This window comes from Onychostoma macrolepis, chromosome 15 (genome assembly GCF_012432095.1).
Source record: "Onychostoma macrolepis isolate SWU-2019 chromosome 15, ASM1243209v1, whole genome shotgun sequence".
Taxonomy (NCBI): domain Eukaryota; kingdom Metazoa; phylum Chordata; class Actinopteri; order Cypriniformes; family Cyprinidae; genus Onychostoma; species Onychostoma macrolepis.
In genome coordinates, this window is record NC_081169.1 from 8,734,173 (window position 1) to 8,761,741 (window position 27,569).

At 37.3% G+C, this 27,569-nt stretch overlaps 1 protein-coding gene across 1 annotated transcript in view; it reads left to right on the top strand.

Annotated features, from left to right (window-relative positions):
* Positions 1 to 292: 292 nt before the first annotated feature.
* The window catches only part of arhgap35a (Rho GTPase activating protein 35a), a 79,657-nt gene continuing 52,380 nt past the window's right edge, over positions 293 to 27,569 (top strand). Inside the window, exon 1 of the mRNA XM_058745209.1 lies at positions 293 to 963. The gene's annotated coding sequence lies outside the window, so the exon portion shown is untranslated. The remainder of the gene's footprint in view (positions 964 to 27,569) is intronic.

The following is a 27,569-nucleotide window of genomic DNA, read 5'->3' on the forward strand; positions in this document are numbered from 1 at the left end:
CTTTTATACAAAAATATTTTTAACTTTTTGAATGATTTGATTTAATATTTATTTTTATAAATAAACATATAAACATTTTTTTTGGAGGCTGACTGCCTTGACTTTTGACTCAAAACCGTACAGCTGCGGCAGCTCTCCCATCCTCTCCTCTATGGAGAATGTGTGTTACTGACTAACATCTTATTTGTTTTCATAAGGAAAAAACAACAATAATTATAACACCAGTCCTAATTCCGCCGGATAACAGCATCTTTAGTTACGTATGCTGGCGTTATAATAAGTGTGTGAGCTCGCGCGCGCGTGTGTGCGTGCGGTAATTGTGTCCATGCGCGAGACTACAGAGGAGGGAGGAGAGACCGAGAACGGGAGAAGGGCCGCCATTATTGGGAATCTGAAAAAACACATTAACACACACATTCACACACGCTCCGTCACTGAATTTCGCCTTTATGCTGGGAGAAGTCCTTTTTTCCGCTGGAGACTTGCGCTGTTCCTCACAGACCGCGTGTTGACGGCTGAAATGTGTGATAAACATGGACAACTCGAGATGTTTTGGACACAACAAAGGAAATTATAAGTGCTCAGAAACAACGTGGTGAACCCAAGGGAAGACACGGCGATACAAAGCTGTTTTTCCCTCTCTCTCCTTCAACGCCCCCTCCTTTCCAACAAGAAACAGTGATCTGATACTCCAGCCTGGTTTTTCCTCGATGCTTTTTGTCTTTTGTGCTGCGTTTGGGAAGAGAACCACAAATCAGTTTGTTGAAAACTTTCAGAATACAATCAGTCATTGAAAGAAGAGATTGTATTGCGCTCGGACAGCTGCAGAAGCGAAACGCCGATGTTTATGGGACTACTGCTGGACTAGTATTATTGTTATTCCTCATCTTGATGAATTTCTGAGCCGGTTACTGCTGCTGCAGATAAAGGAGTGAAAGAGAAGAGAGAGGGAGGCATGCTGTGGTATGCACCAGTCTTTTTCTTTTCCTTCATCTAACGTTACATTTCCTAATTTCATGGGATCCTATAAGCAAACTGGTTTGCGGCTATGCAAACTTTAGCTATTTATTGAGGGCAAACTAGAGGGGTGTATGTAGATTTGTTATTCTATTTAACTAAAACTGGTTTCCATGTGATATTTTATGACTGGTTTCATATTCCTTCACCTAGATCAGGAGTTTGTTACATTGCCTTTAAACGTGTTCTCATATCTGTGCTCAGAAACCCAGTCTTACAGCTGTCAGGCAGTATGTGACAAATACAAGGTTTCAGAGCAGTCTTTATGCTTTACATCTTTTAAAATAATTTCTGGTAAATGGTTTATGACAACCAAAGCCAGTAAAATCATAAACGTTGCTAGGTTTTGTGTAAACTGAGATGGGTGAACGATTGTCTGGTATCACCCAAATAAAGCACTGACGACTTAGATCTGATACAGTGTTTATATGCGCAACAATATTCAGAGTTTGATCATATTCTGTTTATATAAGACTCATGTAAACATTAGAATGAATGCCTTAACTGGATTACGCCAACATTCCAGTTAATTAAACAGAATTTTGAGCCACTTATTCAGAATGTCCAACAAATTCTTCACATTTTTGGGTAATATCACTTTTTTTTGTTATTGAATTATTGAATTAATTAGCTACTGTCTAAAATGACTATAATAGTAAATGGCCTGTCAAATATTTTCATAAAAGAATGCGCTTGACTTGATTTGGATAATGACGATTACATTATAAACACCTTTTTCAGAATTAAGTGTTAACCAAAATATAGGCCTAGACCATAACTGGAAAATGGTGTGCATGTAAAAGTGGTTATTAATCATCTTGAGCCTTTTTGGAACATTGCTTTTGGCGTATGGCAGGATAGTTCAGTTGTTCTCTGATTTTAACATTGTGCTTTGGTCTTAAATGACATTTTGTGTTACAGAGAGAAATGAATACTTAACAAAGGTTTGACTTTGGTTGAATAATCCTCTAGCTGGTGACGTTCCAAAAACAGCTGGTAGTGACCTACTCCCTGTACATTCAGAACAGGCTGGGGAACTGGTTTGAAGCCCATTCCTGACCTATTGCACGATAGTTCAGTATGACCAGAGAAGCTATTTACATACACTGAACTTTTCATAAAAAGCAGTGGGAATCTGTTATGTTCATTTATGTCATATATATCGTCGTGGGCTGAAGTTGCATCAAATTGAGTAAGATACAACCCACTCAGACCCCTGGGTTTTCAGACCCCAGATGTTACAGTGTTTTGCAGTAGGAACTAGCAAATTCCATACTGTAAGGCAATTAAGTGGCCAATGTTCAGTGCTTGGAGATTATTGGCATGGCTGATATCTGGCTGATTAATAGATGTAGTTTAAGAAGTAGAAGTAGCTGATTAATTTTTGATATTTCAAAAAATTCTTATAGTTAATATTGTCTAAAATAATGCTGCTTGCGTTAGGCTGTTTATATTATATATACATATTTTAATTGGCAAATGAGATGTCAGAATTGCTAAATATCCTATTACTTGACCTGCATGGCTGACATATTGATATCAGTGCACATGATACACTTATCAATCCTTTTCAGGTTATTCTTTATCTAACTTCTCGTAAATTCCTGCCTATACTTTATCTGGCACAGTCCAGTCCACATATTTCAGATTGGTGTTTGTGTGCTGGATGACTGCTGTTCTACTGCTCAACGTCAGATGTGCAATAGATTAGACTGTAGTCCTTAGCTGGAACCTTTTAGTGATGTGTTGACTTCCTATATTCAGGTGCATCAGTTTTAACCCCCCTTGACAACGTAATATCAATCGAATCATACTGATATTTCTTCAGGGAAGACTTGATGCAGCTTGGAAGATATACAAGAATATCAGTGAGTGCACAAGTCAGACGGTGAGGAATTTGTTTAGGATCCACGATTGAGTAAAAATGAGTCGGTATTCCTCAGATAAAGTCATGCAGATGAAAGTTCATCAAATCAGGAATGAACGATAAGGGTTGGAATGTCTGTTCTGTCAAACTCTGGGACCATTTCCCATCGGAGTATTGGCAGAAAAACTCATTTCAGTTATTATTTGGCACTTTTACAGGACATTTAAAGGATAGTTCTTCCTGAAATTAAAACACTGTCATCATTTACTCACCATCACGTCATTCCAAACCTGACTTTCTTTCGTCTGTGGAACACAAAAGGTGATATTTCAACACACTCCAAATGCCATTCGTAACTATTTTACATTTTTACATTTAGTGGCTTAATTGTATCTAATTTTTACGTTTTCAATCTGTTTGCGCCCAACTGACAGTTACGTTTAAAGATGGGCCTTCATGCTTTTTTCTAAAAATTATACATACGATACAAATCACTTTGTATGAAATCACTATCTCCCAATAGTGCACCGAATACATTTTCTCATGAGTTTGGGTTGGATAGTTTGAAATGACAGCCAATGGGGTCCAATGTTGTTTGGACCCTATCATTCTTTAAAAACAGCATTTTGTCATTTTGTGTCAGTCATACAGGTCTGGATCGACATAAAAGTGAGTAAATGACAGAATTCTTGGGTGAACTAACCCTTTAAGATATTTGTGCCAGATAAATTGCACAAAGAGTCAGTAAATGAGACATTCTGTTCATTTACTTGGTTGTCTGTGAGTAAATATCACTCGTGAGTGCTTATCATCAGAAGTGGCAATTTATTCTCTTTTGGTGGCTTGCTGGAAGTACATTCCTCTAAACAGTGTACTTGGATGGCATGTGCTTGTATTCCTGTACATGCTTAATAAAGCTCATACTTGTTACACTGCCTTCCTGTTACAAAGCCAGAACTTTAGACACTCTAAATTGTTCAAGTGAAGCATGTGTTCTTTCCTATGATCTTTCATTTCTGAACGCAGACCCCACGACCCCTCCGAGCCCCTTAGTTGAAATGTGAAGAATGCAGGAGGATTCAATGTAATCAAACTCTTTGGGCTTCAAGCACAACTGCCATGTTTCTCCTCCCCTTGCATGTGCTCTGAGTAAAGATTAAACGTTGAATTTGTTGATGGTTTCACAGTGAGTTCTTTTTTAAGGAGATGGATCACCCAAAAATGATAATTCTGTCATTTACTCACCCTTATGTCGTTCCAAACCTTGGCTGCATACTTTCATTGTATGGAAAAGAGCAGCCTGGACATTCTGCTAGATGACTGCTTTGCTGGACGCAAGAATGTTTGGAAAAACATGTGTGAGATAATGATGACCGAATTGTCATATTTGGGTGAGTTTCACCCATGACTGCTTTGGAATTCAGTGCAGAAACTGAAGTGATTTGTTGTTGTGTCTTGTCTCCATAACTTTGAACAGGTAGACAGAAGTCAGAGACGCGTGATTGCAATCTGTTGTAGGAGCGGCTTTGCTTTCCCAGAATTCACAAACATTTTTAGCCGGCCGATGGAAAGGCTTGATAAACGTCATGGGCTTATGAGAGTTTAATCTCTCATTCCTCAGCCCCGTTCACCTTATCTCGCGTATATATTTCAGCTGACGTGAGCCAGTCACCATCTATGCAGTCCAGTCCAGGCATCGTATGCGCTATTTTGGAGCCGCAGCGGTAGATTTGGCTGTAATAAGCGTGATATTTAGTCATTTGTATTTGACATTAGTATTAATAGGGACATTTGCTGGACAAGCACACCCTCTAAATGCTATCCACCTTTGCTAATATATGTGTGATTTGCACGAACAGAAGCGTCTGTGATCTATCTAAGCCCTTTTGCTGTGCCTTCAGCGCTAGCCACTATTCATCTGCCAAATGTCTGGCCCATAAGACCTGTCCACTTGCCAAACATTGCAGAAAGGGTGATTGGTAATTTAATCCTCCTCATTTATTTTTCCAGTTCCATTTTCTCCTTGAATTCAGCATGTCACGACTGAATAATTAGTTGAGCTTGCTAAGGCAAGCATCACTATCACTATTGCTCATACTCATAGGGTTGGGATTTAAACAAACCTTTAGCCTTAGCAACCACCCTGAAACAATGTTGGGTGTATAGTGTTGCCACAAATAGCAAAGATACGTTTCTCAGTTGTAGCATTGCTAGTTTTGAAATAATGTAGGTTTTTAGTGGCAAACCTGTTTTAGTAATTAAGTATTTAAAAATTTAGTGTGATAGTTTTCATTTTTTCAAGCAATATTTACAAAATGAAGTCTGATTTGAGAACAAATCTTTTTTTTTTTTTTCAGTCAGTCCTTTTCAATAAATCAGCTTGTTGATTTCACATTAATGAACAACATGAAGTTTAAATGTAGAAAGTTACTTTTGCCATGTATTTTGTTTTATAGCTACTTTCTTTTAGCTTAGTTTATAGCTAATTTTTCAACCAATATGAACACCTTAGTAACCACATAATAAAACCTTGGCAATAATTATGGAATTTTATTACGTCTATAATTGAAACTGAAAATAATGTTTTTCGTAATTAAATTTAGATAATTGAATAATTGAGCGCAGTATGCTGTCCATAGTATAGTTTTCTTGCAATATGCCGCCTCTCGATATTTCAGCAGAAGAAATTTAAAATTTGTCACGTATTTTACAAATTGTAGGTATTGCTACTCTACAATTTTTGGTAATTGTGAAGTGGGTCCACACTGCTGATATATTTGTCCACACGAAAACTATGTTTTTTTTTTTTTGGCTAAATACTTTGGGTTGCTGATGTTTGACTACATGGCAAACTACCTCAACACTCTAGCATGCTAGCAGTGAGTTTGCACAGTCAAGTGCCGCTTTCTAATGTAAAAATGTAGTCATGTCCTTGCGTTAATTATATCCTAAGATTGTTTATCATAAACAGTGTTTGGTTCCGATGTCTGTTCTCTTACAGAGGAATCTGAGCTTTATTTAGGCTGCAGTCTTTGTGTTTGTATGGAAAACAAGCAGATGGCTGAGATGTGGCCGCTACACACATTGACCAGCTATGGCACTGTGACACAGTCTTAGTTTCCACAGGATTGTTATGTTTCTCAGAGTGACCTAAAAGTCATATTAACGCAGGCAGTCGTTGTTTTGAGGCAATTTGCCGCAAGAATGAAACCCTGAACGCTTTTTGAGTAGGCCTTTGTTTGATGTGAAGGAAAAAGTGAGCATGAATTGAGTTGAGAATTGGGTTGTGTTTGATAATGTAAAGAGCTAATTATAGCTTGTTTAGCATGCATTCCCTAGATTACACCACTTCTGCTCTGAATTGCTGCCTTGTTTGAGTCTGGATTACAAGGAAAGGAAACTGGCATTTTCTAATGAGTATTCGAATTTCCATGAGGAAATCTGCTCCTAACACTCCCCCCCTTTGTTGTTTTTCTTGACATGAGGCATTTGATCATAGTGGGCAACAACGAGAGAGTCTCTGTGGGGTAAGAAATGCTGCATTAAACATGGTAGCAAATTACCCAGAAACCCCCAGTAGAGTCTAGATGTCCTGGAATTGATAAGAAAATGACTCCGATTAGAAGTTTCATTTGTGTTCAGGAGAAATGAACACATTGTCATGGGTTTTGAGAGGGGGTGGCAACCCTCGCATCTACAGCGGGCAGCTATCTATTGTCAGAGAGTTTCGAATAGCCCGCTATAGCACTTTGCAACAATGGCCTGTCACATTGTTTTAAAGAATGGTGTCCATGGCGATGAAGTTCCTGGATGTTCTTTGGGTGGGAGGTTTGCTATCAGCAGTTCTGCTTTAGTTTCCTAGGCTGCGTCCTAAATTGCATACTCTCAAATCAAGTCTCCTCTGTTTATTTAGCACTTTATACAGATTGTTTCAAAAAAGCTTTAAAGTGATAAACAAGAAAATAGTGATTGAAATTAAATTAAATTCTTCTCAAATCTCTGAGTAAGGAGGCCTACTTTTGAATAAATACATACTTCCAAAAAAAAATTTCTATATAGTATGAATGTGTATAGTATTGGTTTAAATCTTCCTGGGAAGTTTGTATTTACAATTTTGGAAGTCGTAATAATGACATCAAATGAGTTTGGTCTGTATAAGATGGCTATGGACCTTTTCAACAACAAATTCAACAAACATTTTTTTTTTTAGTTCTACTTCTACAAATTCATAAATAATGTGCATCTTTTTATGTTTTCATTTAATTTTTGAATGTGCTGTGAATCCAGTTATATTGTATCATATTTTGCACATGCAACTTATCTAGTTAATAATAATAATTTCATTTATTTTGACAAATTGCACTGCATTTATGGAATCAGTAACGTTTTCAAACCCTCAACTCTGAAACTCTGAGCTTAAAAGAATTTACAACTCATTAGTTTGTCATGGCATTCATGTGTTGAGCTCATACATACAATAATGTTTTTCAAATACAGAAATATATAACTACAATAAATATTTCCAACACGACTTGAACGTACCATATGAATGTAATCTGGACATACTACATTTGTCATGTTGTCATGTGACCTACCCGCATCAGTTACGTCGCTTCCCTGCCATTCACAACTCCTCTACAGTGGGATAGTAAAGTGTCCATTGGATGAGCACTTTAGAAGCTTACCGGATATCATTTGGGAACTTTTTGCCTGCTGTTTTATGAATACTGTGAATTCAGATTTACTACTGTTTTGCTATCTAGTAAGGAAGTGTGCAATGTTGGATGCAGCCCAAGTGTAGGCATCAATGCACAAAAGCTCTCATGAAATGGTTTGGTAGTGTTATATATCCATAAAGCAGCCTCCCAACCCTTTCCCTGGTGCCTGTTCCCAGAAACTGCATTGGCTCGTGCGGATCAGCAATGCACATTCTGTCAATAATCAGTCTCTATGCGGTCTCCAGCCACTCCTGTGGCCTTGAGTGCAGCTCTCGGTGACTCAGCATTTTACCTACAGATGAGAGCATCTGTGAAACGAGAGAGAGATAGGCAAAAACCGAGCAAAGATGGCCCACAGGAAGAGCTTTCTGTAACATTCAGGAATTTCACCTCCCACAGACATAGCGGCCTCCCGCCAAACTGAAGCTATTTCTCCTTGCGTCTGTATTTCTGGGCTTTGGGTATGTGAGTGTTTGGTTCACACCAAGGCAGAGAAATACGAGTGGATCGTCGCCACGGCCTCCTCCCACTCGCCACAGTTTTTTGCTTTATGTTTTGGTGTCTCCAGTGTTTGCTGTTTTTATATTATAGGGAAGAAAACACTCGGCATGTGACTTCCAAAAAAGACTTTTTTTTCGGTCTCCCTTCTTTGTTTGACTTTTCAGCCTCCGTTTCCTCTGGAGTTGCCCTTGCAGTTTTTGTCGCTACTTTGCGATTGTTGGGATTCCCCTCTTTCCTTCAGCCGTGCTCCGTTTCCTGCAGGATGTCCACCAGAGATGCCCCTGGTAGGGGGTAAGTGAAAAAACAAGGAGAGAAGGGTTGTAGACTGCCGTATGAAAGGGCTTAGCTGGATGTTTGGCCTCTCTGTGGGGGATGAACATTATTACATACCTCCGTTCCTTCGGCTATAATTTGCTAACGGTCAACGGATCATCAAAATTAAAAACGTGTGCTTCGTTTGGCATCCATTTTATGGGTCAACGATGTGCTCTTCTTACAGAAATATAGTAAAAAATGCAATTTACACCATGGCTTAATTACAATCTTCTATAATGAACGTGGTTTTTCTCTGTATTATATAACCGCATATGTCAGGGTGGTGCAACTGATATACTGAAGAAATAATGTTATTAAAAGAATGTAAACCTGAGGTGGTTTAAGTAGGCTTTATCTTTTATGATTCATTTGAAAAACCTTTACCTGGAGTCATTTGATGTCATTTGGTGAGACCAACAAAGTCATGTGGTCCAACCAACATGCAGAAAAATGCAGAATATAAAAGACTCTGTCAAGGTTAACAATGCTCTTAAAATCTATAATTTCACCTTATGTAAAATAAGGCTATATATATCATGTTGTAAAATTCCATATGGTGTGACTTCTCTAAATCTTGATGACATTTATAAATTAATAATTCATGATATTTATAAAAATACTACTACCGTAAAAAAAAAAAATTGGGGTCAGTTAAATTTTAATTACGTTTATTTTGTGAAAAATAACTTTTATTCAGCAAGGACACATTAAATTCATGATATCTGACACTGAAGTATTTTATACCAATATATTATACCCCAAAAAAATATACAAATTTGAATGTTGCAAAAATTATTTAAAATACATGCAGTTCTTTTGAACTTTTGATTTATTAAAGAATCCTGACAAAAAAAAAAATCTAAATGTATCACAATTTCCACAAAGATATTAAGTGCTTTCAGCATTAATAATAATGTTCATAGAAATGGAAATTCTTCTTAGAATAATCAGCATATTAAAGTAATAACTTATGGAATATGGAATTGTTTTTAAAAGTTTCATATTCTAAAAACTTCTAAGATACTAGATTTTTAAAAGATTTTTTCTTTTTAGTTTTTATCATTGACTCTCTAGTACGTCATTGATTTGTGCAAGTAGAGCTCCGAAGAGCACAAGCAGGCGCTCGTAAGTGAACCTTCCTGATTATGACTTCATCAGATAAAAAGAAATTACATTACATTTACTGTTTAGAAACTCTTTGATAGCTTAAACTGTGACTTGTATTTCCACCTGCCAGGCAGAAATGGAGGGAGAGAGTCATTGCAGTGTAACGTATAATTAGATATGGCAGGTTTAATCACGAGAAGATGAGCAGTCATGAGAGAAGGGGGTTTGAAAATGCCCAAATGTGTGAACGAGTGAAGGCATGAGTTCCTGCAGTGGCCCTCTAATCACACTTCCCTCTTCCCATCTCTTTACGTCTGTGCTTAAACTCCGGCAGGCGCCCAGGGTGCCGGAAGGCCAGCACCTTGTCAGAAGCTGTTAGATGAGGCTGTCTGCTCGCAGAAACTTCGTTACCATTGCAGTGGCCTTTAACACTGACCAGTGCTTACTGAGCGAATTCAGTCACCACAAGGGTGGAGTGAAGCAATTGGCCGTCTTGAAATGACCTCGGAGGCAGACAGTGTTTGAATAAAATTAGGGCTGGAAAGAGAAGAGGCAGTCTGAGTAATACGCACAACTGTTGCACAGGTCTCTAAGCCGCCTTGAGTTTCGGTCTGATTTACTGTTGTTCGGCAAATTTTTCAAATTATTCATTTCAACAGGAATCCATGCATGAGGGTGAAAGATTTCACCACAGATTTCGCAAGTAGATTGTGTGAATTTGCCAGGTTGACCAACAAAAACTATTCAAAGTGACCTCTCTGTGAGCTATGCTTTGCACATTACAACACTATTGACAATAGACCATTTTTGCCTGCAAATTTTCGCCAAAATTTTGCTAATGTGACTACATATTTACTAGAATTGTAATATAATTACATAAACTACATAGCAAAATCAACAAGTCAGTAGTGTAACTAGTCTTAAGGTCTTAAGGAGGCCCTGTTTATTTTGGTTAGGGATGGGGCACAATAGTCAACTAGACAGCTGAATAGTTGACAAATGTATCCATTTTTATTTTTTATTATTATTTTATTATTGTTTTATTGTCTTTTAAGTTTGTTCTAATATTTATATTTCTGTTTAAATTGAAGCTTTAATTGTTTGTAAGTCCTTACAAACAAGTAAAAGCATATGAAAATTAACTAAAATGTAAACTAATTTATTTATTTTTAAAAAGTGACGTGACGTGGCCAAGTAGTAACCCATACTCGGAATTAGTGCTCTGCATTTATCCCATCCTAAGTGCACACACACAGCAGTGAACACACACACACACACACACCGTGAACACACACCCGGAGTGTTTTTGCTGCAGCGCCCGGGGAGCAGTTGGGGGTATTGAGGGTGGATAGAGCGCCGTACATTCACTGCCCCCACCTACAATTCCTGCCAGTACCGAGACTCGAACCTGTGACCTTTGGGTTACGAGTCCGACTCTCTAACCATTAGGCCACGACTTCCCCAAAAGTGGGTGTAGCGACAATGCAATAAAGGAATAGTTCACCCCAAAACAATATTTCTGTCATGATGTACTTCGACCTCATCATGTCAATCCAAATCCAAAATGCTATTTTTTTTTTTCAGTGTAACTCAAAAGATGCTTCTAATACTACTCCTATACAAATATAGAGCATAAATATATCACATTATTTGCAAGCTGAGGCATAGTAAATAATGATTTTTTTTAAAGCAAAACTTGGCATGATGATAGTCTTGGGAAAGAGTTATGCTAACGTATTGGTCATTCTTTTTTGAGGTGTGTTTTGCTGCATAATGACGAACACATCTCCTTACATCGTGTGATAAGAGAACCATCTGGGAGCGTTTTTTATCTGGCCAGCTCTTTCCTTATCTGGCGACAGTGCCGGCTGCTCGCTCATGAGTAAGTGCTGCATTGCTTAAAGGTGCTGGGCCTGGTGTTATCGAGCGCCCCTGCAACGGCTTGTCATCTTGGTCACACTTAGCTATCGCCGGCAAGCGGGAAAGGAGCTATAAAACGAGCAGCGTCATGGCTGGGAAGATGGATGAGATTCATATGAGACAGCAAGTCAAGTGCTTCTCAGGCTGGCGGAAAAAGGGCTTTCACTTTATTTCAGCACTTCCATATGGCTTCTCACAAGAGGGAATAGATTTGTGTTTATTTAGTTCTACTTCCAGTTGCTAAATGGTTATCTGTGCAATCTGGCTGGAAATTGAAAGCTCCAGAGCTGTCGTATCACTACACCGGCATAGTTTTTCAAAATGTTAGCTGCTTTTGGACAGCGAAAGCTTGATTTGTTGCCTTTTTGGGGTCTGTCTCTGATATTTTGATCTCTTGCTCCAAGTGTAGCATTTAAAAACGATTGTAGTCGGCCTCGGTGTCAAGCAGATGGCTTGTCAGGATCCAAGGCGACGCATAGGAACGTCACGACCTTTGCTTCAGGGACTACTAGACCACAAAGAACAATTACTTCAAATGTCAGGAGCACTCTCAACCTCACTCCCACTGTAATAATAGTTATTAAATTTAAGACATGTGACGGGAGAGTTATTGCACCTTTTGTGGATCTATATGTATCTTGAATCAATTTTTAGGGCCTTGTTTTATGTTGGCTTAGAGATTGAACTTTATCTGGAGAATCAGCTGTGAAGTGCAAGCAAAATTAAAAACTGTTCAGAAGGGAAATGAGTGTCTATAAACCAAAAACCCTAAGATGACAAGCTTTGTTGAAAACCAATAAGAGGTTCCACGCATGGTGAGTCCTGATCTATTGATTTATTCAGAGGTACTCATCTTCTATCATCAATTCTTCTAATTTAAAATTTATTTTTGTGGCATCAAGTCAAAAATATCAGGGTAATGCAGTTGCCATGATAAGGAAGAAAAGGCTGAAAAAATACTTTAGTAATAATAATAATGATGCTCTTGATTTCATTTTTCTTTGGCAAATCAAAGTCATGTGGTGTAACATAACGAAAACAGGAACAAATGTAAAACAGGAAATTATATCATAGAGAGGACCCCTGCAGACCTTCATAACTGTGTGGCAAGGTCAATAAGTTTCTTAAAATAATAAACCTTTTATGGGAAGGCAAGTTTAGTTCAGGCTGTTAATTGTCAGGTGCAACTCCCCTGAAACATAATGAGATTTATGAATTAATATTTTATGACATTTCAAAATCTAATTCAAAAACTTGAATTTGAAAATAACGTTTAAGATGTACAGTCACTTTTTTTCATAGTGTGAGGGAAAATGTTATTACTTTTAACTTGGTGGTTACCAGTGTTATGGAATTATTTTTAATTAGATTTATTTTTATTTTTAAATTTAATTTAACCATTTTTTAAATTTGCTTTTGTTTTACTTTTTATATTTCTGTGCAGCTTTAAATATATATTTCTTTCAGTTTTAGTATTATTAGTACTTCAGCTTAAACCCATTTCATTTCAGTCAGTTACAAAGGCAAAATATTCTTCAAATATTTTAATACTTTATTGTATTTCAGCTTTATTTCAACTAAGGAAATGATTTTCTTTGGTTTTAGTTAACAATGACAACACTGGTGGTTACACCACATGACACTCAATTCATTAAATGATTTTCAAAACCATATGAAACCAACATGAATACATGTTTTAAATGACATAAAACATTTTCCTTATCCTCGACACTCATTGACAGCAGAACTCAAAACATGGTCAGGGTTGTGCAGCAACATAATAGCTCTACTAGACACGATATGCTGTTGTCAAGAGAAGTGATCTAAATAAGAATGAAGAATGATAGTTTGTGGTTTTGATGAAACAACATGATGAATTTCAGGGGAATGCAGGTACCGTGTCAGGTAAAAGCGCATTAGCGGTGGAATGCAGTTGGTCCGGTATGGTCCGGCTCTTGTTGTTTTTCTATGCTGCGTATATGATACAAGAGCTAAAATAAGAGGGGTGTGCAGAAGAGGGACGGGTCTCTGCGCCGCCCACTTTGTCTGTTGACATAACCAATCCAGATTGGATGAGTCACCATGCGAAGGCTCTGAGACATGTTGTCAACATGCATTTCTCCTCGTTACGTTTGTGACTAGCCTCCGTGTAAGCCAAACAAACAAGGATGTTTGAGAGAGTGCAAAAACACACTGTAATCGCACATTTCCTGCGGTGTCCCATGGAGCAGGCTTTGTGCAAATCTACCCAAGCAAATCCAAAACCCCCTTCCTTCTCTCTCTCTCTCTCTCTCTCTCTCTCTCTCTAGGGTCAGGGGTGAGAGGAACCCCGATCTGGCCCTTGGCGAGTGAGAGGTCGATGGGAGAAATGAATCTGCATTGGGTTTAGTGCAGTTCAGGAGGGAACCCTTGTTCTTTTTTTGTTTGTTGTTTTATTCGCACATTGCCGCTAAAAGACAGACGCAGGATCTGTGCGGTTTTGCAGGATCCTGTCTGGGTCCTGGGGGAGCGTGGGCCTTTTGTTTGTTAACCATTCCCTATGGTGTGGGCAAAGCTTACAAAAATGTACCTTTGGTTTTGCTGCGATGCCTTGACCTTTGGAATGTCGACTGCAGCCGTCATGCCTCTGTTCCTCCGGCTGTGCAGCTGCTGTACACCCCACTTTGTCAATTATTAGTGGTGTTTGCTAAGGCGGGCATCACCGCTTCTATGGCCCATATGTTTTCAAAACGCTGTTTTCAAAGACTGTTCGAGTCAGCCACACCACACAGATACGCTGTTTTCTATGTTTATTTACGCTTTGATTTGGACGAAAACAGCGTATCCGTGTGGTGCGGCTGACATAGAACAGCGTACGCTGTTTGCGTCCAGCGGATATTCTCCAAAATGGCGCTACGCTGACGCAGAGGAGATGAATTGTTGAATAAAGTCATTATTTTTATTTTCTTTGCGTATTCTCGTCGCTACATAAAATTCAGATTGAACCACTGATGGTCGATGGACTATTCTGAAGATGTCTTTCATACTTTTCTGGGCCTTATTCCGCCCCTATTGTTTCACTCGGATATACATCAAAATATGAAAAATCTGTTGCTGCTTTTGGTTCGTCGTTACTTTAATCAATAAAAACCTTTTACACTGAAAAGCTACATACTTTAAAAACAAACACCTAGTAGTTAAACTACTAGATTCACTTTTTGTAGTGACACTACTGCTTAACACTACCAGTGAGCAACCAGCTAGCACTGTAGCAACGTAGCAATCACATAACACTAGCATTATGACAGCGAGCAGCCTGGGTAAGCACCGCTCACTTTTTCCTCAGAAAATGTCAAAATCGAGTTTCTTTTATTGGAGAACATTTCCGAGGGCCTGGTTTCTGGTCGTTTTTTGTTTGAAACGACATGTCCAGATCTGTTTGTCAATGAGCGACTCTCTGCCTCAGGAAGAATTTGACATTGACTGAGGGGAAAAAAAAGGGAGGTAATCTCATGTATGCAGCGAGACACAGAGAGGATTGCGGAGATGGTTTTGATGGGCATTATGGGTACTTGACTACCTGCAGGGTGGAACAAGGAAACCAGACAAACCAACGAACATAACTGGGATCAAAAGAGGAAGAGGTGCGAGAGCAAGCGATTACAAACAGCAGATCTTCAGATCACACACTCAACAGTCTGCCGCTTTCCTGGAGGGAAACACGAGAATAATGGTGTTCGGTTTAATCTCGTAGTGTTTTTTTTTTTTTTTGCTCTCTCTCTCGAGTTTGATTAGAAGAGGTAAGCTAGAGTCAGAGCAGAGAGACGGCCTGCGATTGGCCGTGTTAAAGCCGGGCTCTGGCTGAGTCATCTAATCTCACACAGATCTGGACTGATGGGCTTCGGGAGAATCGGTTTGGTAAATTACTGTTGCAGGGTAGGACAAATCCCCTCTTATCTGATGTTCTCTCTCTCCTTCTGTTTGGTTGTCTCGTGTCGTGCTGCTTTGCGAACAGGTCGACTGTAGGCCCGGTGGAGTGTGCGAGTCTATGATGGTCTCGCTCGGCGCTGCGGGCTGTGTCTTCATTGGAATGGAGCGAGGTTGATGAACTGTGCTCAGCGTCCGTCCACTGATCTGACAAATTGGCATAAGCCCTGATGCATGAATGTGCAAATTATTACAGATCCTGTTTGCTTGCTTTTCTCTTCCTCCCTCCCTTCCTCAATCTATTCCTGCTTGTCCATCATCTCAAACCCTTGTTTGCTCGGTGTCCTGGTGTTTTGTGTAGATGAAGCTCCTGTCTAATTCGTTTACTCAAAAATACATTAAAATGTGTTATTACCTGCAGTTCAGAGCTGGTCTCAAACCACTCAAACGATTCACTCGGTGAGTGAGCTGTTTTAATGAATCGGAATGAATCACTGACTGAGTCAGAGTGTTTTGCTAACCTGATTAATTGATTCGTTCATGTTTTAAATTTCTGAATAAAATAAAATAAATTAAAAGTAAAAATGTCAGGGGGATATGACTATCCTGATAACATACTGAAGAAAAATGATAAAATAATAAATTAAACTTAATCTTGCATAATCTTTTATTATTGTTTCTTGTAAGAATAATTAAACATGAATAATTTTTAATATTGAAAAATATGTTTCTCTTAAAGTCACAGAGAGGGGTCCTGAAGAGCATCCTGCTGTCAATCATATAATTTGACCGTTTATTTCAAATTATATTACTCCATAATAATATTTATGAAATTCTTAAAAAAAGAAAAAAAAAAATTTTTTACATTTAAATTTATTCAAATATGTTTTTGAAAATGATTAGTAAGAGAATTCCTGTTAAATTTATGGTAAAAACTGGCAGTTTTGGCTGCCATAAATTTACTGTAAAAAATATGGTGATAATGTTTCAGGTATTACAGGATTGCATATTTATTTTTTTTATTACATTTATTATTATTATTTTTTAATTCATAACTGTATATTTTATTAAGTGATATAATGTTAAATACTTAAACTACCAGAATCTACTTTTTACCTTAAATTGCGCTGATAACTACCATAATAATGCAGGTGATACATGATGATAAATGAATAGAAAGACAATAGAAATGCAATAGAAAGCCAGATGATGATGAATCATATATAGACGTGTACAGGGTCATACACACAAAGGCAAAACAAGGTAACACATGACACTAAAATAATGCAATATACGTGAATTAAATAACACAATGCAAAATCCCTATTGTAGAATATTGATTGAACAAAATTAAAAGAAACAATTATTTTTATAAAAGTGTTTTTATGCAGAGACTTCTTGTAAAAACATTGATTTTGTAAATTATAAGTAAAGATTGTGTATATATATTATTATTATTATTTACATTTTTTTTACTGAAAATCGCATTACTTATCTTTACTTATAATTTACCATAAAATGCTGTCAAAATGAATATTTTTACCAATAATTATTTAAATTTTTGTATGCTGTATTCAAGATGTATAGAAAATGTTAATGGTTAAATGTTAAACTCTTCCTGAAGTTTGCATCAAAGTCGTTAAAAACCCTATGAAACATGAACACAACAACATTTTTTAAGCTTGGCACATGTGTTTTAAAGTACATTTTTCCTTTTCTTTATCTCGTATGTCACTGACCCGAGGATGTTGTTTCATTTTAGCTCACACTGTAGCTCCCTGAGCCATTGAATGGCTTACAGTGATCGGTATAATGGGGAAAAACAGAGAGAATACTGATGGTGTAGGAAGTGTTATTTTCATTTGTGTGGATGAACCGGACAGACCGGTTCACAGGAAGCAGCTACTCCTGGTTTCAGCAGGGCTGGGTGATGTCAACAGGTATCGTCCTACTTGAAACACTATGGCGTCTGCATTTGGGGGGGGGTCTCTGCGTGCCTCACCTCGCCTTGCCCCGCCTCGGAGTGAGGAATCTCTCTTAGAGCTGCAAACAGACTCCAAACCGATGACAGAGCGCTGTCAAAGAACGTGAAGCGGAGGCATAAAACCGCCATGATTATGCGTCTGGGTTAAACTACGACAACTGGCACAAGAGACCCCGCGCTTTCCCGCCTCCGTTGTCACAAGGTGCACCTTTTACTGCCTCCCATTTAATTGATGTAATTACAGGCCTGCTCTGCCTCGGGGTCTTTTGAATTCACCTGTTGTTGTGTGTAAATACCACCGTAGTCTAGCATTAGCATTAGAGCTCGGTGACGTCTTTGGTATGTTAACTTCATTCAGTACTGAACTCAGATTGGCAGTGCATCTCGCATACACTCTCAGAAATAATGGTACAGAAGCTGTCACTGGGGCGGTACCTTTTCAAAAGGTACATTTTGGTACCTTAAAAGTACATATTAGTACTTAAAGTGTACATTTTTGAACCTAATAGGTACAAAAATGTACTTTTCAAAAAGGTACCGCCCCAGTGACCGCTTTTGTACCTTTTATTTCTGAGAGTGTACTCTGGTCTTTGGCACTATGATTTCTATGATTCGGAAAATGCAGAACGTATTTGTGGAATCTAGTCATTAAAATGGAATTTACACTTTTTTCATCGGTTTAATTCGAACAGTAAACCTTAGTTGAGTAGCACTTTGTCAAAAAATTAAATAATTATTTAAATCTAATTTGATTGCATTTTAAATGATTAATTGTTTTATGCGGTCATTTAATTACCGCCATATATTTTCATTTTCATATATTTATAAGTCATAAAACAGAATGCATAATATCTGAGAAATATTATATCTTATAGAGCACTGCTATTGTTGTTATTTTAATAAATTAAGTTTTATGAATTCTATTAATTCAACACATTTTTATTTCTATTATAATGTAATTGATCTATTAAAAGAGAATCAGAATAATTTAAAATGAGAGAAAAAAATGGAATTTCAGAAAATTAAATAAACGGATTTTAGGGAAAAACAAACAAATGTATTTTATTTATTACTATTATTAATTTATGTATTTTATAAATGAAATGGCTTAGACATCTTTTTTAAATAATTGCATTTTAAATAAATAATTAAACTGAATCCATAAATAAAATGTGAAAACACTGAATTTTGGGGGGGGAAAAAATCTAATTTGGAAAAAAAGATAAATTATTTATTTCTTAAATGTGTGTGACGTAATTGCTTAGACATCCTTTTTGATAATTACATTTTAATTAAGCCATTAAAATGGTATACAAATAAATAAATTAAATTAAAAAATCAAATGGGCAACGTGAATTTTCCGGGAAAAAAAAAAAATCTTTTAAAAAAACAAAAAACAAAGATCAATTTATTTTAAGTATTATGAATTCAATTACTTAGACATCTTTCTGTATAATTACATTTTAATAAATTATTAAAACGGACTCCATAAAAATTAAAATGGGAAAATACTGAATTAAAAAATAAATAGATTAATTTATTTTAAAATTTTATAAATTAGAATTGAGAAGAAAAAAAGAAAAATGTAGAGTTTTTGTTGAAGTTTTATAAGTTTATTTGATTAGACATCTTTTTTGATTATTACAATTATTTTATTCAAACATTAAAAAGAGAATCCAAAGAAAAAAAAAAAAACTGAATGGAAAAAAAAACATGGGAATTTAGGGAAAAAAACAAAAAACAAAACAGATTTCATAGGTCCCTATAGTCTCCTAGCCAAGCGGCTTGATTCCTTGTTCTCTTTCTTTCTTAACAGACCATATCATAGCATACAAGAGAACCTCCGGCTTACAATACGGCTCACATCTCCGCCTCGAGGCACAAGCGTTCAGCCAAGTTACAGCGTCCATTCCAGCTGGTTGTGTTGCAGCCGCTTGCGTGTGTCAAGCTAATCTCTGGGCAACAAAGGACGCGGAGAGGAGGAATTTGTGTCGTGCGTGTTAAGGAAAGAAAAGATGACGGGAGTGAAATCTTTTTAGCGTGTTGACAGATAAGGCTCTTCTTTTCTGTGTAGTGGCGTTTAAGCCACGGTAAGCTGATTAATTAGTCATAATCTACGGGCCCCAGACTGAGGCGTCGCTAATGAAGTTAAGCGCCCAAATCCCATCCCACTATTTCTCTGCGTGGAATCGGATGATGATGGAGACGATGGGCAGTCTTGAGTACATCGGTCTGATGGAGGATGGATATGATTTGCAGAGTGAATGGAGGATGTGGGTGAAGTGCAGAAATTAGGAGGTTTTCTGGCTTTGTGTTTTTGAGAGGAGTGTAGGAGGTCTGTGATTTCTCCTTGTTTTAGAATGCATTAGCGGTTCGCTAGTTTTGGCAGTGCGGGACTGTAAGGCAGTGGCAGGGCAGAGGGCCATGTTTTCCCCGACACTTCACCAGGGCTGTGCAGGGCGACGGTTTTGCATGCATATTAAAAATTATTGTGTGAAAAGACAAATTTTAACCCTTGCAGTGCACTTCAGTTCATTGCTATTTACTGGCATTTGGAAAATCAGCTAATGTCATCTACTGAGAGAGTTGGACTTGATTACTTGACTGTGCTTGAATGTGATTGCAGTGTCAAGGACTGAGGTAGTGTTCGTTCTGTGTCGCATACTGGCGTGACAGTTCTGATCTGCAATTTTTGGTTACGTGCAAAAAAAAAAAAAACTGAATGGAAAAAAAACATGGGAATTTAGGAAAAAACAAAAACAAAACAGATTTCATAGGTCCCTATAGTCTCCTAGCCAAGCGGCTTGATTCCTTGTTCTCTTTCTTTCTTAACAGACCATATCATAGCATACAAGAGAACCTCCGGCTTACAATACGGCTCACATCTCCGCCTCGGAGGCACAAGCGTTCAGCCAAGTTACAGCGTCCATTCCAGCTGGTTGTGTTGCAGCCGCTTGCGTGTGTCAAGCTAATCTCTGGGCAACAAAGGACGCGGAGAGGAGGAATTTGTGTCGTGCGTGTTAAGGAAAGAAAAGATGACGGGAGTGAAATCTTTTTAGCGTGTTGACAGATAAGGCTCTTCTTTTCTGTGTAGTGGCGTTTAAGCCACGGTAAGCTGATTAATTAGTCATAATCTACGGGCCCCAGACTGAGGCGTCGCTAATGAAGTTAAGCGCCCAAATCCCATCCCACTATTTCTCTGCGTGGAATCGGATGATGATGGAGACGATGGGCAGTCTTGAGTACATCGGTCTGATGGAGGATGGATATGATTTGCAGAGTGAATGGAGGATGTGGGTGAAGTGCAGAAATTAGGAGGTTTTCTGGCTTTGTGTTTTTGAGAGGAGTGTAGGAGGTCTGTGATTTCTCCTTGTTTTAGAATGCATTAGCGGTTCGCTAGTTTTGGCAGTGCGGGACTGTAAGGCAGTGGCAGGGCAGAGGGCCATGTTTTCCCCGACACTTCACCAGGGCTGTGCAGGGCGACGGTTTTGCATGCATATTAAAAATTATTGTGTGAAAAGACAAATTTTAACCCTTGCAGTGCACTTCAGTTCATTGCTATTTACTGGCATTTGGAAAATCAGCTAATGTCATCTACTGAGAGAGTTGGACTTGATTACTTGACTGTGCTTGAATGTGATTGCAGTGTCAAGGACTGAGGTAGTGTTCGTTCTGTGTCGCATACTGGCGTGACAGTTCTGATCTGCAATTTTTGGTTACGTGCAAAAAAAAAAAAAATAGATACAGAAACTGAGGTAAAGGATGAAGAATCTTAAATTCAACTTCTATTTTTGGAATCACAGCTTTTATTCTCCAGTGGGGTATCTTAACAAAATAAAGATATAAATTTATTTGTGAATAAAAAAACGTAAATAAAATGTTATAATTATTTTTAATTAATAATAATAATAACACAAGCCTTTATGTGTAATGCATTATAATGGGTTATTAAAGGGTATAATGCATTAGGCTATAATTATTCATAATGTGCATTGTAATACATTATATTTTGTCGTAATACATTGTAATACATTATACTCTTCATATCATTACTGTGAAATAAAATTAAATAAAATTACTTGTATCGTGATTACGATTTTGGTCATATTGCCTACCCCTAATAACTGAATTTAAAATGCATAGTATGTAAATTGATAAGTGTTATAATGTATTAACTGTAGTTACAGTTGTTCATGAGATTGTACAATGCATTATAATGCATTTATTTTTCTTTATAAAAATAGGGATTTACATAGCTTAGAGAAATTATTTATTAACTTTATTACTTATAATTTTATAAACATTATATAAGAGTTTATAGTAAGGTTTCATGTTTTTGAAAGAAGTACCTTTTGCACCAAGACTGCATTTAGTTGATAAAAATACAGTAAAAACAGTAATATTTTAAAATATTATTACAAATTAAACTTGCTATTTTTGAATATATTTTAAAATGTAACTTATTTCAGTATCATTACTCCAGTCTTCAGTCACATGATCCTTCAGAAATCTTTCTAATATGCTGATTCGCTACATTTCTTATTATTATTTTAAATGTTGAAAACAGTGTGCTGCTTCATATTTTTTTGTAAAGATATGCATTGGTTTAAGAATTACAATCTTTTGTAACATAAGTGCTTCACTGTCACTTTTGAATAATTTAATCCTTTCTTGCTGAGAAGTGTAATTAAAAAAATGGTATGACTCAAACTTTTAAATGTATTTTTGTAGTCTAATCATTGTTATTGTTAGAAAGCAGAAAAATTGTTTTATGTATTGTTTGGACACATAATCAGTCTTCATTGTTGGAATCTTTCATGAATGAAGCAAAATTGGTCCATAGGCATAATTCTAGGCACTCGAGGCAGCCAGAAAGTTTTTCTCTGCATTAAATGTTCTGTAAGTCCTTCAATAGCTTAATCTTTTACTGAGTAACTATTAATAAACAATTGCTGAATTACTGTTTGTATCTGTTAATCAGCGGAACCTTTCGCACCACTTTTAAGTTGCTTATGGTAGTGAATAGATGTTTTTCTCTCGACCCTTGCGTGAACCGCAGCCTGTATCTGTTTCACCAGATTCCCTTCTTGGTTTCCTATTGTGCTTCAAATTCCTAGTTTGCCTGTTCGTTCTCTCCCTCTCTTGTCGCTCTCTCTATTTTTCTCTTTCGCTGACACACTATTGCTCCAGTTAGCTGCAGTTGACCCATCCCCCCTGAATTTTACCCACATTCCTCAGTTCCTGCAGCCTGGAGCCATCCCAGTGCCCTTGTATGTGCATAACCTAGGCTATGTGCTCGCTCACGGAGCAGTGGGGTGTGTGGATATGTGTTGATGTTCCACCCCTGAGACCCCAGGCTGATTTTTGTGCTTCTGGAATGCTCACTCTCATGGTAATGACATTCAACAGGCCTATCAAATACTCTCCAGAACACTTAGAAAGTGTTATAGTGTGAATCCAGATTCTTCATTGACTCACGCCTTTCCAAACACCCGTATTTAGATGTGCTTTCTGTAAGGCACGCGTCAGTAATGCTGTTGCTCATACGTGGGGATTTGGATATGACGACCATGCTTTTAATTTCTTTAAAAAATTCAAAAATAATCAAATTCATTCACTTTGGTGGGATAAAATAAAAATGTCAGGGTGGTATAACTTTACTGGTATCATACTAAAGAAAAAGAGCATTATTAAAAAGGTTGTCAAAATCTTTTAGTTTACTTCCTTTAAGAAAAAATGTTTACTTTACAAAACTGCTTATTAATAATTGGTCATGTGGTGTAACCAACATGCAACCAAAAAAAAAAAAGGAATTATCTGTCAGTAAGTCTCAGCCTAATGATATTCATGAATAATTCATGTTTTTTAATTTATTTATCATGAATAAATCACTTTTATTAAATGTTACAAAATTATTTGACTTGAAAAAATAATTTTAAAAATTAAAACGTAGTCTGAATGATTAAGATGTTTACACTCACATGTATCCAAGGTGTGAGGAAAATATAACTTTTTACTTTACATCACATTACTTTTCTTTTATTATTAAATATAGTCATTCAATTTTAACTTTATTTTAAAACTTAAAGGGCTAGATTTTTTTTTCTAGATTTTTTCCTAATGTATGCACGAATGTTTTGCTTCCATGGACAAAACCAATATATGATATTATATGTATAATATATCATCTTTATTTTGTGTTCCAAAAATGAACATTATGAAATTTGAATACATTTTGGTAAAGTAAAATATATATTTTCTTGGTTACACCACTTGACATTTTTATTATTATTATTTACAGTATGTGTTTGTGTGTGTATAAAATAATAGGCCTATATACAACAAACTTTAATGTATGTAAATAGTATAATCTTTCAAAATGAGCAATTTTAATAGATTTTTTAAATATAATAATTTTTCTTTCATTATGGACAGTCTTATTTATCACTGGCCCGTATACCTTTTCTCTCTAATTGGTCTTGTGTTTTTTGGCATGGTGGCTGATAAAACCGACATTTGTCAGAGTCATCAACAGATTCATCTTGTCCTAGTTCTCTCTTCGTCATTACACACTGCTTTGCCTTGCTTTTCTTAGTGGATAATTACATGTACCACAATTACGTTATGCCCTGTTTAACCCTGCACGGCGTTGTTTAATTATCTCACAACTCCTCTGTTATCAACTTCATCTCGCTCAAGTTTCACAGGCTAAATTATTAGAAGCCACAGACAAAGTAATGGTCTACGCAAGTAGCGATGCACAAGTTCTTGTGTTATTGCAACCCTGGGTGGTTCAATGAGGCAGGCATTGTACTGCTGTTTAATCGATTAGGCCGCTGTAGGTTAGATGATGCCTTCATTCAGAACATAAGTGGCCTTGGTTAATTGCAGTCGCCCGTTTGCTTGTTACATCAGGGTCTCGCTTGGGCAAAGTGTTTGCTAAAGGCAAAATGAGTTCTTAATGTTAATGGTTCCTCTCTCTCTCTCTCCCGCAACTTCCTTCCTTTTCCAAAAACCTCAAATCACCAGCTTCGCTCTTTTTAACTGTCTGTTTGCTTTCCGTCGCGCTCTTTCTCACCTGAAGCTTTTGTTTGCAAGCCCGTCTGTCTCACCAACCTGTTTCCTCTCTTTCCTACGCAAAGTTTCTTTGTGCCTGTCCAACTGCAGGGAGTCTGGAAGTGTGATGGCCGGGTGGAAGTTGTTGATTAGACTCCAGAGTGCTTAGGGCTGTTTTGTTTGGCCGCTGAATGGACCGCGAGCTTGGGAAGAGTCGCGGTTCAAAGAGAGCTTGGAGAAAGTGACCTCTGTGTCTCACAGAGTGCGAGGAATGAACTGAATTTCCAAAAGCGAAAACCGTATCAAGAAAACCGAGCACCGGCAGTTTAGGATGAAAAGGAAAAAGTATGTCGCAAGTATGTTTCTAGAAATTTCTATCATTTCTAGTGGTTAATCGATACACTAATGTAGGGAAAAGGTGCTACAGACCTGTTTGAATGAAATGATTTTATGGTTTTTCTCAAAGTATTCCTCAAACAGTCATAATACATGCTGGAGGAGTCATGCCATATGTGCATTTTTTGAAGTATTGATATTAAACTGTTTTTCTATTGCGATTAGAGTCCACTCGTCTCTCAGCGCTGCTCATGACCCTGACCGCCTTGTTTAATCAGAATTACAACATGTTTGCTTGCCGCACTGACCGCCTGCTCAGGTTAATATGTATTAGCTGGATTAGTTAATATGTATTAGCTGGATCTGCCCGCATGTGTGTGTGGCCTTGACCAATATTATCAAATTCTCAGAGCAAACTTTGTGCAACACTGCAGCTCCGATTTGAGTGCACTTTCATCTCACTCAAGCTAAGCTGGACCATGACCGGGAATATAATGCACATTTTCACAGAATTAGGGGGTGTTCATAAAGAAGAGAATGAATTGAAAAGAACGGCAGGTCTAGAGACACGTTTTTTTAAAAAGTTGAACAACTTTAAATTCAGCTCAGTGTATTTTTTTTATTTGAGATTTGCAATATCTGAACACTATGTCATTCATTATTTATGGCACTCAGGTATGTTATATCAGGTATGCAATTGTCTTGATAGAGGGAAACAAGATACATTTCTAGTTTTAACATTTTGTTCTTCAGACCTTTCTCTTAAAAAAACAAAAGTATCAGCTGAATGCAAAGTGGCCCACATTTGGTATTTGACCACTGACAATGCATACAATTTAACGATTTACTCCTGGAGCCATATTGAGATCCCAATATCTCTGGAACTGAACCATACAGGGCCTTAAAAATAAAGATGCCACAAGTTTAAGACTCAAAATCTAAAAGGACATTATAATATCTTTAATACTTCTTGAGTTACAAAAACAAAGTGCTTTTTCCCGTTTTTCAATGCTGTCTACAATGCTCTCTACAATGCTGTCATGCATGAGATGCCATCTATGTCATGTTTACACAGAAAAATTACAACATGAGATGCAGGGTAGTGGAATCAAGGAAAATGCAAGGATGCATAGAGGCATGTTTTTTTAAAAAGCTGAACCACTTTTAAGTTGAGTGCCATGCTTTTAGAGCAGCATGTCTTGAGCAAGACTCCACAGCAGACGGTAGACACGAACGCAACATTCAAATGTGTTCGTGTAAAGCATGTTTAAATAGAAAAACAATGGAAATGCCGTGAAGTAGAATGCTGCAAGAAGAAACGCAGGGTAGTGGAGTGAAAAAAAAAAAATCCTAATGTATAGAGGCATGTCTTTTTTTATTATTATTATTATTATTTATTTATTTTTACTTGTGTGCATGCTTTTAGAACACGTTTCTTGTGCAAGACGCTGCTGAAGATGCAAAATGCAAGCGCAAAACTCCATCTAACATGTTTTATGAAAAAACTGCATATTGAAATGTAAACCCACATTCTTTATGAAAGGCCCATTTGAACGTCCAATGCTAAAGAAGTACTGCACATTGTTTCCTTATGTGTTAATTTACTAAATTTTTTGGCAGATTTGATTGGGCTTTCGGTTACCAATAAGAGTATACCATTCTCACCTCTGTTTAAGCCATTATACCATTTTTAAATCCATAATTTCTCCTCAAATTCAGTACCTCTGAACCATGAACATTAGACAACCAGCATTAAAGTTTAATCAGGACTGTAGTAGGCCTAAAAGCACACAAAATGACTCCTCTCTGAGCTTCTCTTGGCCTAGAAGCACCGCTAGCTCCTCCACCTCTTCTTCAATCCTCCCTTAACGTATCCCATCATCCCCTGGATTACTGTCCCTCACCCAGACTCGCGTAAAGACCACTACAAATCCCGCTAGCTCTGCTAAGCTGTACTTACCGTATCTAGATTGTTTTTGCCCCACAGAACCTTCTCTGAACCGAGCCAAGATCATCGCAGCCTCTCATTCAGTACTCCTCCTCTATCCTCCCTAGCTCTGAAGCTCACGCACAGAATTTGAACGGTGCTGCCGTTTTCGAGAACACTACGATGAATTGCCGTTTTGTCCCTGCTGCTCTCAATAACTGTTGGCGTTAGCAGCAGACTTGGCAGCAGAAATCGTACCCTATTTTGATTTTGGATGACAGTAAATGTCAGGCATAATGCATTAGTATTAGTTCCTTAAGGATCGCTTGAACTCTCTTGATGTGTGCAGTTGTTTTTTTGTTGAAACCAGAAGTGTGGTGGTTTTTGGTTTCAAATGGCTAATAGGTTTTATTTGTTGTTGTGCAAGATCCTGCCCCCCTTGAACAGAGTGATTCCTTTGACTGAAACAACCATTTTTATGTGTGCATTATATAAATAAAGCTAAATAAAACATTTCCCTTTGTTTGTATTTTGCCTACTAGCTTAGCATAGAATTAACTGGTTCAGTAAAGCTCTTTTATTAGCTAGAACAAGATTTGTTTTTTAAATTGCATATCAAATATTCCATTCCATTACCAAAACTGAAATGGTCAAATATACATTTTCCCTTTCTTAGTGTTCTCAGTACTAGCTTAACACACAACGTTAAATGACTGCTTCAGAAACCCCTACGAAATTAACCATGGTTTTACTACAAATAAAACCAAAAAAATCATGGTTATTGTAGTTAAATCATTGTAACCCCAAATTAACAATGGTTTTGCTACACTAACCGCAGGGTTCGTCTCAATCAGCTCCCTAGCACCCGAGCTCGTGAATCAGTATATTGTGAACACTATTTCGGTCACTGGAAAG